This window comes from Phyllobates terribilis, unplaced genomic scaffold (genome assembly GCF_046119375.1).
Source record: "Phyllobates terribilis strain yellow unplaced genomic scaffold, ASM4611937v1 Scaffold_74__1_contigs__length_7073193, whole genome shotgun sequence".
Taxonomy (NCBI): Eukaryota; Metazoa; Chordata; class Amphibia; order Anura; family Dendrobatidae; genus Phyllobates; species Phyllobates terribilis.
Window position 1 is genome coordinate 3,796,601 of NW_027362834.1, and position 12,634 is coordinate 3,809,234.

At 45.3% G+C, this 12,634-nt stretch overlaps 10 non-coding genes across 10 annotated transcripts; all 10 read right to left on the bottom strand.

Moving 5' to 3' along the window:
- Window positions 1-58: 58 nt before the first annotated feature.
- Window positions 59-249, bottom strand: LOC141195276 (U2 spliceosomal RNA). The gene has a single exon (XR_012267875.1). It is a non-coding gene; the product is annotated as a U2 spliceosomal RNA (small nuclear RNA).
- Window positions 250-1,370: 1,121 nt separating this feature from the next.
- Window positions 1,371-1,561, bottom strand: LOC141195278 (U2 spliceosomal RNA). Its single transcript, XR_012267876.1, has one exon. It is a non-coding gene; the product is annotated as a U2 spliceosomal RNA (small nuclear RNA).
- A 1,122-nt stretch (window positions 1,562-2,683) lies between these two features.
- Window positions 2,684-2,874, bottom strand: LOC141195279 (U2 spliceosomal RNA). Its single transcript, XR_012267877.1, has one exon. It is a non-coding gene; the product is annotated as a U2 spliceosomal RNA (small nuclear RNA).
- Window positions 2,875-3,998: 1,124 nt separating this feature from the next.
- On the bottom strand, window positions 3,999-4,189 carry LOC141195791 (U2 spliceosomal RNA). Its single transcript, XR_012268368.1, has one exon. It is a non-coding gene; the product is annotated as a U2 spliceosomal RNA (small nuclear RNA).
- A 1,118-nt stretch (window positions 4,190-5,307) lies between these two features.
- Window positions 5,308-5,498, bottom strand: LOC141195280 (U2 spliceosomal RNA). Its single transcript, XR_012267878.1, has one exon. It is a non-coding gene; the product is annotated as a U2 spliceosomal RNA (small nuclear RNA).
- Window positions 5,499-6,619: 1,121 nt separating this feature from the next.
- Window positions 6,620-6,810, bottom strand: LOC141195281 (U2 spliceosomal RNA). Its single transcript, XR_012267879.1, has one exon. It is a non-coding gene; the product is annotated as a U2 spliceosomal RNA (small nuclear RNA).
- A 1,120-nt stretch (window positions 6,811-7,930) lies between these two features.
- Window positions 7,931-8,121, bottom strand: LOC141195282 (U2 spliceosomal RNA). Its single transcript, XR_012267880.1, has one exon. It is a non-coding gene; the product is annotated as a U2 spliceosomal RNA (small nuclear RNA).
- A 1,121-nt stretch (window positions 8,122-9,242) lies between these two features.
- LOC141195283 (U2 spliceosomal RNA) lies at window positions 9,243-9,433 on the bottom strand. The gene has a single exon (XR_012267881.1). It is a non-coding gene; the product is annotated as a U2 spliceosomal RNA (small nuclear RNA).
- Window positions 9,434-10,555: 1,122 nt separating this feature from the next.
- LOC141195284 (U2 spliceosomal RNA) lies at window positions 10,556-10,746 on the bottom strand. The gene has a single exon (XR_012267882.1). It is a non-coding gene; the product is annotated as a U2 spliceosomal RNA (small nuclear RNA).
- A 1,118-nt stretch (window positions 10,747-11,864) lies between these two features.
- Window positions 11,865-12,055, bottom strand: LOC141195285 (U2 spliceosomal RNA). Its single transcript, XR_012267883.1, has one exon. It is a non-coding gene; the product is annotated as a U2 spliceosomal RNA (small nuclear RNA).
- Window positions 12,056-12,634: the final 579 nt, after the last annotated feature.

Below are 12,634 nucleotides of genomic sequence, written 5' to 3' on the forward strand. Positions count from 1 at the left end.
CAAAATGAACAAAAAGCATTGAATTCAATTCTTTCTGATTTTAGAAACTGCATTAAAGAAGGGGTGCACCGGTCCTGGAGATACTGCAATACCAGGTCAATGCGTGGAGTGGACAGAGCAAGCTCTTTTTCCATCTCCCTGTTCTAAAAATCCATTTAATATATGGTCCCCAGATAGGGGACGTATCAGATATTAAACTGATAAGAACAGATACTACACTTGATCTTAGCCAAAAGGCCGAGAAGCGATAACCAGAATTGGTTTCCGACTACGGTGCCACCCAAGGATTCTGAAAAGTCCATTTGTGGAGATGGCCACCTGGACTCCCGTTAAGAAGACATGCTGTCAACCTCTAGATCCCTCACATGCCTGCACTTTTCGGCTTGCTGCTGCTGCAATCCACGCGTTTTAGATCTGCATAACTCCACATCTTTTAGCACAGTACCCTCAACCCCCGGCTGTTCCCACCCGCCTCAACACCGTTGGAAGGGAGGAGAACCAATTAAGGCGGGGGGGGGGGTGGAACGAGCAGCTGTCTACCCTTAGCAGGAGGGTTGCTGATTAATTACCTCTCCTGCTGCTGCTGCTGCTGGCTGTCCAGCAGCAGACTGAAGGTGGCTGCTGCTGTGCGCAGGTATATAAAGGCTCAGAGCCTATTATGACACGCGCAGCCAGCGTTCCATTGCCACATTCCGTCTACTGCAGGCGGGATACCTGGATGGCTGAATGTCACTGAGAAGCTCACAGAGACCGCCATAAGCAACAGTTTAAAAGAATGCCACAGACTAATCAACCAAACTTTTTGGGTTGGTTTCTCTTTTATAGTCTGCAGGCATTAAATGAAAGAAGTCAGTGTTCCAGCAGAGGGAGACAACGTTTCAGAAAAGGCATTGTAGCAAACCAAAAAAGAAATTTTAAGCGCAGCAGAGTAACCAGCTCACATACCTGTTAGCTCAGGTGAGTTTAAAAGGCTGCTGTTGATAACAAGGGCATTTGCTAAATAGATGGTGTGTGTGCAACAATATACTGAAAGGTCAATTATATTGTGCAGCTTATCTCACCACCTGTAGTTATTTAGGTGAAAGCTCCAAAATGCTTGCCTAATATGTCTGTTTATCCAAAAGGAAGTATAGAGGGAGAGCTAGATAGATAGCATTGCATTACATTACATTACATGGCAATGCAATGCACAGTTGCTGAAGTTGAACCAAAATGAGCTTGTCATCTGGCTTCTGCAACTTTTAACATAAAAAATCCAATGAGGAGAAGAAAAGCAAAGCCAAAGAGTCCATCCCAAAATCCGACAAACAAGCAAAATGAACAAAAAGCATTGAATTCAATTCTTTCTGATTTTAGAAACTGCATTAAAGAAGGGGTGCACCGGTCCTGGAGATACTGCAATACCAGGTCAATGCGTGGAGTGGACAGAGCAAGCTCTTTTTCCATCTCCCTGTTCTAAAAATCCATTTAATATATGGTCCCCAGATAGGGGACGTATCAGATATTAAACTGATAAGAACAGATACTACACTTGATCTTAGCCAAAAGGCCGAGAAGCGATAACCAGAATTGGTTTCCGACTACGGTGCCACCCAAGGATTCTGAAAAGTCCATTTGTGGAGATGGCCACCTGGACTCCCGTTAAGAAGACATGCTGTCAACCTCTAGATCCCTCACATGCCTGCACTTTTCGGCTTGCTGCTGCTGCAATCCACGCGTTTTAGATCTGCATAACTCCACCTCTTTTAGCACAGTACCCTCAACCCCCGGCTGTTCCCACCCGCCTCAACACCGTTGGAAGGGAGGAGAACCAATTAAGGCGGGGGGGGGGGGTGGAACGAGCAGCTGTCTACCCTTAGCAGGAGGGTTGCTGATTAATTACCTCTCCTGCTGCTGCTGCTGCTGGCTGTCCAGCAGCAGACTGAAGGTGGCTGCTGCTGTGCGCAGGTATATAAAGGCTCAGAGCCTATTATGACACGCGCAGCCAGCGTTCCATTGCCACATTCCGTCTACTGCAGGCGGGATACCTGGATGGCTGAATGTCACTGAGAAGCTCACAGAGACCGCCATAAGCAACAGTTTAAAAGAATGCCACAGACTAATCAACCAAACTTTTTGGGTTGGTTTCTCTTTTATAGTCTGCAGGCATTAAATGAAAGAAGTCAGTGTTCCAGCAGAGGGAGACAACGTTTCAGAAAAGGCATTGTAGCAAACCAAAAAAGAAATTTTAAGCGCAGCAGAGTAACCAGCTCACATACCTGTTAGCTCAGGTGAGTTTAAAAGGCTGCTGTTGATAACAATGGCATTTGCTAAATAGATGGTGTGTGTGCAACAATATACTGAAAGGTCAATTATATTGTGCAGCTTATCTCACCACCTGTAGTTATTTAGGTGAAAGCTCCAAAATGCTTGCCTAATATGTCTGTTTATCCAAAAGGAAGTATAGAGGGAGAGCTAGATAGATAGCATTGCATTACATTACATTACATGGCAATGCAATGCACAGTTGCTGAAGTTGAACCAAAATGAGCTTGTCATCTGGCTTCTGCAACTTTTAACATGAAAAATCCAATGAGGAGAAGAAAAGCAAAGCCAAAGAGTCCATCCCAAAATCCGACAAACAAGCAAAATGAACAAAAAGCATTGAATTCAATTCTTTCTGATTTTAGAAACTGCATTAAAGAAGGGGTGCACCGGTCCTGGAGATACTGCAATACCAGGTCAATGCGTGGAGTGGACAGAGCAAGCTCTTTTTCCATCTCCCTGTTCTAAAAATCCATTTAATATATGGTCCCCAGATAGGGGACGTATCAGATATTAAACTGATAAGAACAGATACTACACTTGATCTTAGCCAAAAGGCCGAGAAGCGATAACCAGAATTGGTTTCCGACTACGGTGCCACCCAAGGATTCTGAAAAGTCCATTTGTGGAGATGGCCACCTGGACTCCCGTTAAGAAGACATGCTGTCAACCTCTAGATCCCTCACATGCCTGCACTTTTCGGCTTGCTGCTGCTGCAATCCACGCGTTTTAGATCTGCATAACTCCACCTCTTTTAGCACAGTACCCTCAACCCCCGGCTGTTCCCACCCGCCTCAACACCGTTGGAAGGGAGGAGAACCAATTAAGGCGGGGGGGGGGGGGGTGGAACGAGCAGCTGTCTACCCTTAGCAGGAGGGTTGCTGATTAATTACCTCTCCTGCTGCTGCTGCTGCTGGCTGTCCAGCAGCAGACTGAAGGTGGCTGCTGCTGTGCGCAGGTATATAAAGGCTCAGAGCCTATTATGACACGTGCAGCCAGCGTTCCATTGCCACATTCCGTCTACTGCAGGCGGGATACCTGGATGGCTGAATGTCACTGAGAAGCTCACAGAGACCGCCATAAGCAACAGTTTAAAAGAATGCCACAGACTAATCAACCAAACTTTTTGGGTTGGTTTCTCTTTTATAGTCTGCAGGCATTAAATGAAAGAAGTCAGTGTTCCAGCAGAGGGAGACAACATTTCAGAAAAGGCATTGTAGCAAACCAAAAAAGAAATTTTAAGCGCAGCAGAGTAACCAGCTCACATACCTGTTAGCTCAGGTGAGTTTAAAAGGCTGCTGTTGATAACAAGGGCATTTGCTAAATAGATGGTGTGTGTGCAACAATATACTGAAAGGTCAATTATATTGTGCAGCTTATCTCACCACCTGTAGTTATTTAGGTGAAAGCTCCAAAATGCTTGCCTAATATGTCTGTTTATCCAAAAGGAAGTATAGAGGGAGAGCTAGATAGATAGCATTGCATTACATTACATTACATGGCAATGCAATGCACAGTTGCTGAAGTTGAACCAAAATGAGCTTGTCATCTGGCTTCTGCAACTTTTAACATGAAAAATCCAATGAGGAGAAGAAAAGCAAAGCCAAAGAGTCCATCCCAAAATCCGACAAACAAGCAAAATGAACAAAAAGCATTGAATTCAATTCTTTCTGATTTTAGAAACTGCATTAAAGAAGGGGTGCACCGGTCCTGGAGATACTGCAATACCAGGTCAATGCGTGGAGTGGACAGAGCAAGCTCTTTTTCCATCTCCCTGTTCTAAAAATCCATTTAATATATGGTCCCCAGATAGGGGACGTATCAGATATTAAACTGATAAGAACAGATACTACACTTGATCTTAGCCAAAAGGCTGAGAAGCGATAACCAGAATTGGTTTCCGACTACGGTGCCACCCAAGGATTCTGAAAAGTCCATTTGTGGAGATGGCCACCTGGACTCCCGTTAAGAAGACATGCTGTCAACCTCTAGATCCCTCACATGCCTGCACTTTTCGGCTTGCTGCTGCTGCAATCCACGCGTTTTAGATCTGCATAACTCCACCTCTTTTAGCACAGTACCCTCAACCCCCGGCTGTTCCCACCCGCCTCAACACCGTTGGAAGGGAGGAGAACCAATTAAGGCGGGGGGGGCGGTGGAACGAGCAGCTGTCTACCCTTAGCAGGAGGGTTGCTGATTAATTACCTCTCCTGCTGCTGCTGCTGGCTGTCCAGCAGCAGACTGAAGGTGGCTGCTGCTGTGCGCAGGTATATAAAGGCTCAGAGCCTATTATGACACGCGCAGCCAGCGTTCCATTGCCACATTCCGTCTACTGCAGGCGGGATACCTGGATGGCTGAATGTCACTGAGAAGCTCACAGAGACCGCCATAAGCAACAGTTTAAAAGAATGCCACAGACTAATCAACCAAACTTTTTGGGTTGGTTTCTCTTTTATAGTCTGCAGGCATTAAATGAAAGAAGTCAGTGTTCCAGCAGAGGGAGACAACGTTTCAGAAAAGGCATTGTAGCAAACCAAAAAAGAAATTTTAAGCGCAGCAGAGTAACCAGCTCACATACCTGTTAGCTCAGGTGAGTTTAAAAGGCTGCTGTTGATAACAAGGGCATTTGCTAAATAGATGGTGTGTGTGCAACAATATACTGAAAGGTCAATTATATTGTGCAGCTTATCTCACCACCTGTAGTTATTTAGGTGAAAGCTCCAAAATGCTTGCCTAATATGTCTGTTTATCCAAAAGGAAGTATAGAGGGAGAGCTAGATAGATAGCATTGCATTACATTACATTACATGGCAATGCAATGCACAGTTGCTGAAGTTGAACCAAAATGAGCTTGTCATCTGGCTTCTGCAACTTTTAACATGAAAAATCCAATGAGGAGAAGAAAAGCAAAGCCAAAGAGTCCATCCCAAAATCCGACAAACAAGCAAAATGAACAAAAAGCATTGAATTCAATTCTTTCTGATTTTAGAAACTGCATTAAAGAAGGGGTGCACCGGTCCTGGAGATACTGCAATACCAGGTCAATGCGTGGAGTGGACAGAGCAAGCTCTTTTTCCATCTCCCTGTTCTAAAAATCCATTTAATATATGGTCCCCAGATAGGGGACGTATCAGATATTAAACTGATAAGAACAGATACTACACTTGATCTTAGCCAAAAGGCCGAGAAGCGATAACCAGAATTGGTTTCCGACTACGGTGCCACCCAAGGATTCTGAAAAGTCCATTTGTGGAGATGGCCACCTGGACTCCCGTTAAGAAGACATGCTGTCAACCTCTAGATCCCTCACATGCCTGCACTTTTCGGCTTGCTGCTGCTGCAATCCACGCGTTTTAGATCTGCATAACTCCACCTCTTTTAGCACAGTACCCTCAACCCCCGGCTGTTCCCACCCGCCTCAACACCGTTGGAAGGGAGGAGAACCAATTAAGGCGGGGGGGGGGGTGGAACGAGCAGCTGTCTACCCTTAGCAGGAGGGTTGCTGATTAATTACCTCTCCTGCTGCTGCTGCTGCTGGCTGTCCAGCAGCAGACTGAAGGTTGCTGCTGCTGTGCGCAGGTATATAAAGGCTCAGAGCCTATTATGACACGCGCAGCCAGCGTTCCATTGCCACATTCCGTCTACTGCAGGCGGGATACCTGGATGGCTGAATGTCACTGAGAAGCTCACAGAGACCGCCATAAGCAACAGTTTAAAAGAATGCCACAGACTAATCAACCAAACTTTTTGGGTTGGTTTCTCTTTTATAGTCTGCAGGCATTAAATGAAAGAAGTCAGTGTTCCAGCAGAGGGAGACAACGTTTCAGAAAAGGCATTGTAGCAAACCAAAAAAGAAATTTTAAGCGCAGCAGAGTAACCAGCTCACATACCTGTTAGCTGAGGTGAGTTTAAAAGGCTGCTGTTGATAACAAGGGCATTTGCTAAATAGATGGTGTGTGTGCAACAATATACTGAAAGGTCAATTATATTGTGCAGCTTATCTCACCACCTGTAGTTATTTAGGTGAAAGCTCCAAAATGCTTGCCTAATATGTCTGTTTATCCAAAAGGAAGTATAGAGGGAGAGCTAGATAGATAGCATTGCATTACATTACATTACATGGCAATGCAATGCACAGTTGCTGAAGTTGAACCAAAATGAGCTTGTCATCTGGCTTCTGCAACTTTTAACATGAAAAATCCAATGAGGAGAAGAAAAGCAAAGCCAAAGAGTCCATCCCAAAATCCGACAAACAAGCAAAATGAACAAAAAGCATTGAATTCAATTCTTTCTGATTTTAGAAACTGCATTAAAGAAGGGGTGCACCGGTCCTGGAGATACTGCAATACCAGGTCAATGCGTGGAGTGGACAGAGCAAGCTCTTTTTCCATCTCCCTGTTCTAAAAATCCATTTAATATATGGTCCCCAGATAGGGGACGTATCAGATATTAAACTGATAAGAACAGATACTACACTTGATCTTAGCCAAAAGGCCGAGAAGCGATAACCAGAATTGGTTTCCGACTACGGTGCCACCCAAGGATTCTGAAAAGTCCATTTGTGGAGATGGCCTCCTGGACTCCCGTTAAGAAGACATGCTGTCAACCTCTAGATCCCTCACATGCCTGCACTTTTCGGCTTGCTGCTGCTGCAATCCACGCGTTTTAGATCTGCATAACTCCACCTCTTTTAGCACAGTACCCTCAACCCCCGGCTGTTCCCACCCGCCTCAACACCGTTGGAAGGGAGGAGAACCAATTAAGGCGGGGGGGGGGTGGAACGAGCAGCTGTCTACCCTTAGCAGGAGGGTTGCTGATTAATTACCTCTCCTGCTGCTGCTGCTGCTGGCTGTCCAGCAGCAGACTGAAGGTGGCTGCTGCTGTGCGCAGTTATATAAAGGCTCAGAGCCTATTATGACACGCGCAGCCAGCGTTCCATTGCCACATTCCGTCTACTGCAGGCGGGATACCTGGATGGCTGAATGTCACTGAGAAGCTCACAGAGACCGCCATAAGCAACAGTTTAAAAGAATGCCACAGACTAATCAACCAAACTTTTTGGGTTGGTTTCTCTTTTATAGTCTGCAGGCATTAAATGAAAGAAGTCAGTGTTCCAGCAGAGGGAGACAACGTTTCAGAAAAGGCATTGTAGCAAACCAAAAAAGAAATTTTAAGCGCAGCAGAGTAACCAGCTCACATACCTGTTAGCTCAGGTGAGTTTAAAAGGCTGCTGTTGATAACAAGGGCATTTGCTAAATAGATGGTGTGTGTGCAACAATATACTGAAAGGTCAATTATATTGTGCAGCTTATCTCACCACCTGTAGTTATTTAGGTGAAAGCTCCAAAATGCTTGCCTAATATGTCTGTTTATCCAAAAGGAAGTATAGAGGGAGAGCTAGATAGATAGCATTGCATTACATTACATTACATGGCAATGCAATGCACAGTTGCTGAAGTTGAACCAAAATGAGCTTGTCATCTGGCTTCTGCAACTTTTAACATGAAAAATCCAATGAGGAGAAGAAAAGCAAAGCCAAAGAGTCCATCCCAAAATCCGACAAACAAGCAAAATGAACAAAAAGCATTGAATTCAATTCTTTCTGATTTTAGAAACTGCATTAAAGAAGGGGTGCACCGGTCCTGGAGATACTGCAATACCAGGTCAATGCGTGGAGTGGACAGAGCAAGCTCTTTTTCCATCTCCCTGTTCTAAAAATCCATTTAATATATGGTCCCCAGATAGGGGACGTATCAGATATTAAACTGATAAGAACAGATACTACACTTGATCTTAGCCAAAAGGCCGAGAAGCGATAACCAGAATTGGTTTCCGACTACGGTGCCACCCAAGGATTCTGAAAAGTCCATTTGTGGAGATGGCCACCTGGACTCCCGTTAAGAAGACATGCTGTCAACCTCTAGATCCCTCACATGCCTGCACTTTTCGGCTTGCTGCTGCTGCAATCCACGCGTTTTAGATCTGCATAACTCCACATCTTTTAGCACAGTACCCTCAACCCCCGGCTGTTCCCACCCGCCTCAACACCGTTGGAAGGGAGGAGAACCAATTAAGGCGGGGGGGGGGGTGGAACGAGCAGCTGTCTACCCTTAGCAGGAGGGTTGCTGATTAATTACCTCTCCTGCTGCTGCTGCTGCTGGCTGTCCAGCAGCAGACTGAAGGTGGCTGCTGCTGTGCGCAGGTATATAAAGGCTCAGAGCCTATTATGACACGCGCAGCCAGCGTTCCATTGCCACATTCCGTCTACTGCAGGCGGGATACCTGGATGGCTGAATGTCACTGAGAAGCTCACAGAGACCGCCATAAGCAACAGTTTAAAAGAATGCCACAGACTAATCAACCAAACTTTTTGGGTTGGTTTCTCTTTTATAGTCTGCAGGCATTAAATGAAAGAAGTCAGTGTTCCAGCAGAGGGAGACAACGTTTCAGAAAAGGCATTGTAGCAAACCAAAAAAGAAATTTTAAGCGCAGCAGAGTAACCAGCTCACATACCTGTTAGCTCAGGTGAGTTTAAAAGGCTGCTGTTGATAACAAGGGCATTTGCTAAATAGATGGTGTGTGTGCAACAATATACTGAAAGGTCAATTATATTGTGCAGCTTATCTCACCACCTGTAGTTATTTAGGTGAAAGCTCCAAAATGCTTGCCTAATATGTCTGTTTATCCAAAAGGAAGTATAGAGGGAGAGCTAGATAGATAGCATTGCATTACATTACATTACATGGCAATGCAATGCACAGTTGCTGAAGTTGAACCAAAATGAGCTTGTCATCTGGCTTCTGCAACTTTTAACATAAAAAATCCAATGAGGAGAAGAAAAGCAAAGCCAAAGAGTCCATCCCAAAATCCGACAAACAAGCAAAATGAACAAAAAGCATTGAATTCAATTCTTTCTGATTTTAGAAACTGCATTAAAGAAGGGGTGCACCGGTCCTGGAGATACTGCAATACCAGGTCAATGCGTGGAGTGGACAGAGCAAGCTCTTTTTCCATCTCCCTGTTCTAAAAATCCATTTAATATATGGTCCCCAGATAGGGGACGTATCAGATATTAAACTGATAAGAACAGATACTACACTTGATCTTAGCCAAAAGGCCGAGAAGCGATAACCAGAATTGGTTTCCGACTACGGTGCCACCCAAGGATTCTGAAAAGTCCATTTGTGGAGATGGCCACCTGGACTCCCGTTAAGAAGACATGCTGTCAACCTCTAGATCCCTCACATGCCTGCACTTTTCGGCTTGCTGCTGCTGCAATCCACGCGTTTTAGATCTGCATAACTCCACCTCTTTTAGCACAGTACCCTCAACCCCCGGCTGTTCCCACCCGCCTCAACACCGTTGGAAGGGAGGAGAACCAATTAAGGCGGGGGGGGGGGGTGGAACGAGCAGCTGTCTACCCTTAGCAGGAGGGTTGCTGATTAATTACCTCTCCTGCTGCTGCTGCTGCTGGCTGTCCAGCAGCAGACTGAAGGTGGCTGCTGCTGTGCGCAGGTATATAAAGGCTCAGAGCCTATTATGACACGCGCAGCCAGCGTTCCATTGCCACATTCCGTCTACTGCAGGCGGGATACCTGGATGGCTGAATGTCACTGAGAAGCTCACAGAGACCGCCATAAGCAACAGTTTAAAAGAATGCCACAGACTAATCAACCAAACTTTTTGGGTTGGTTTCTCTTTTATAGTCTGCAGGCATTAAATGAAAGAAGTCAGTGTTCCAGCAGAGGGAGACAACGTTTCAGAAAAGGCATTGTAGCAAACCAAAAAAGAAATTTTAAGCGCAGCAGAGTAACCAGCTCACATACCTGTTAGCTCAGGTGAGTTTAAAAGGCTGCTGTTGATAACAATGGCATTTGCTAAATAGATGGTGTGTGTGCAACAATATACTGAAAGGTCAATTATATTGTGCAGCTTATCTCACCACCTGTAGTTATTTAGGTGAAAGCTCCAAAATGCTTGCCTAATATGTCTGTTTATCCAAAAGGAAGTATAGAGGGAGAGCTAGATAGATAGCATTGCATTACATTACATTACATGGCAATGCAATGCACAGTTGCTGAAGTTGAAACAAAATGAGCTTGTCATCTGGCTTCTGCAACTTTTAACATGAAAAATCCAATGAGGAGAAGAAAAGCAAAGCCAAAGAGTCCATCCCAAAATCCGACAAACAAGCAAAATGAACAAAAAGCATTGAATTCAATTCTTTCTGATTTTAGAAACTGCATTAAAGAAGGGGTGCACCGGTCCTGGAGATACTGCAATACCAGGTCAATGCGTGGAGTGGACAGAGCAAGCTCTTTTTCCATCTCCCTGTTCTAAAAATCCATTTAATATATGGTCCCCAGATAGGGGACGTATCAGATATTAAACTGATAAGAACAGATACTACACTTGATCTTAGCCAAAAGGCCGAGAAGCGATAACCAGAATTGGTTTCCGACTACGGTGCCACCCAAGGATTCTGAAAAGTCCATTTGTGGAGATGGCCACCTGGACTCCCGTTAAGAAGACATGCTGTCAACCTCTAGATCCCTCACATGCCTGCACTTTTCGGCTTGCTGCTGCTGCAATCCACGCGTTTTAGATCTGCATAACTCCACCTCTTTTAGCACAGTACCCTCAACCCCCGGCTGTTCCCACCCGCCTCAACACCGTTGGAAGGGAGGAGAACCAATTAAGGCGGGGGGGGCGGTGGAACGAGCAGCTGTCTACCCTTAGCAGGAGGGTTGCTGATTAATTACCTCTCCTGCTGCTGCTGCTGGCTGTCCAGCAGCAGACTGAAGGTGGCTGCTGCTGTGCGCAGGTATATAAAGGCTCAGAGCCTATTATGACACGCGCAGCCAGCGTTCCATTGCCACATTCCGTCTACTGCAGGCGGGATACCTGGATGGCTGAATGTCACTGAGAAGCTCACAGAGACCGCCATAAGCAACAGTTTAAAAGAATGCCACAGACTAATCAACCAAACTTTTTGGGTTGGTTTCTCTTTTATAGTCTGCAGGCATTAAATGAAAGAAGTCAGTGTTCCAGCAGAGGGAGACAACGTTTCAGAAAAGGCATTGTAGCAAACCAAAAAAGAAATTTTAAGCGCAGCAGAGTAACCAGCTCACATACCTGTTAGCTCAGGTGAGTTTAAAAGGCTGCTGTTGATAACAAGGGCATTTGCTAAATAGATGGTGTGTGTGCAACAATATACTGAAAGGTCAATTATATTGTGCAGCTTATCTCACCACCTGTAGTTATTTAGGTGAAAGCTCCAAAATGCTTGCCTAATATGTCTGTTTATCCAAAAGGAAGTATAGAGGGAGAGCTAGATAGATAGCATTGCATTACATTACATTACATGGCAATGCAATGCACAGTTGCTGAAGTTGAACCAAAATGAGCTTGTCATCTGGCTTCTGCAACTTTTAACATGAAAAATCCAATGAGGAGAAGAAAAGCAAAGCCAAAGAGTCCATCCCAAAATCCGACAAACAAGCAAAATGAACAAAAAGCATTGAATTCAATTCTTTCTGATTTTAGAAACTGCATTAAAGAAGGGGTGCACCGGTCCTGGAGATACTGCAATACCAGGTCAATGCGTGGAGTGGACAGAGCAAGCTCTTTTTCCATCTCCCTGTTCTAAAAATCCATTTAATATATGGTCCCCAGATAGGGGACGTATCAGATATTAAACTGATAAGAACAGATACTACACTTGATCTTAGCCAAAAGGCCGAGAAGCGATAACCAGAATTGGTTTCCGACTACGGTGCCACCCAAGGATTCTGAAAAGTCCATTTGTGGAGATGGCCTCCTGGACTCCCGTTAAGAAGACATGCTGTCAACCTCTAGATCCCTCACATGCCTGCACTTTTCGGCTTGCTGCTGCTGCAATCCACGCGTTTTAGATCTGCATAACTCCACCTCTTTTAGCACAGTACCCTCAACCCCCGGCTGTTCCCACCCGCCTCAACACCGTTGGAAGGGAGGAGAACCAATTAAGGCGGGGGGGGGGTGGAACGAGCAGCTGTCTACCCTTAGCAGGAGGGTTGCTGATTAATTACCTCTCCTGCTGCTGCTGCTGCTGGCTGTCCAGCAGCAGACTGAAGGTGGCTGCTGCTGTGCGCAGTTATATAAAGGCTCAGAGCCTATTATGACACGCGCAGCCAGCGTTCCATTGCCACATTCCGTCTACTGCAGGCGGGATACCTGGATGGCTGAATGTCACTGAGAAGCTCACAGAGACCGCCATAAGCAACAGTTTAAAAGAATGCCACAGACTAATCAACCAAACTTTTTGGGTTGGTTTCTCTTTTATAGTCTG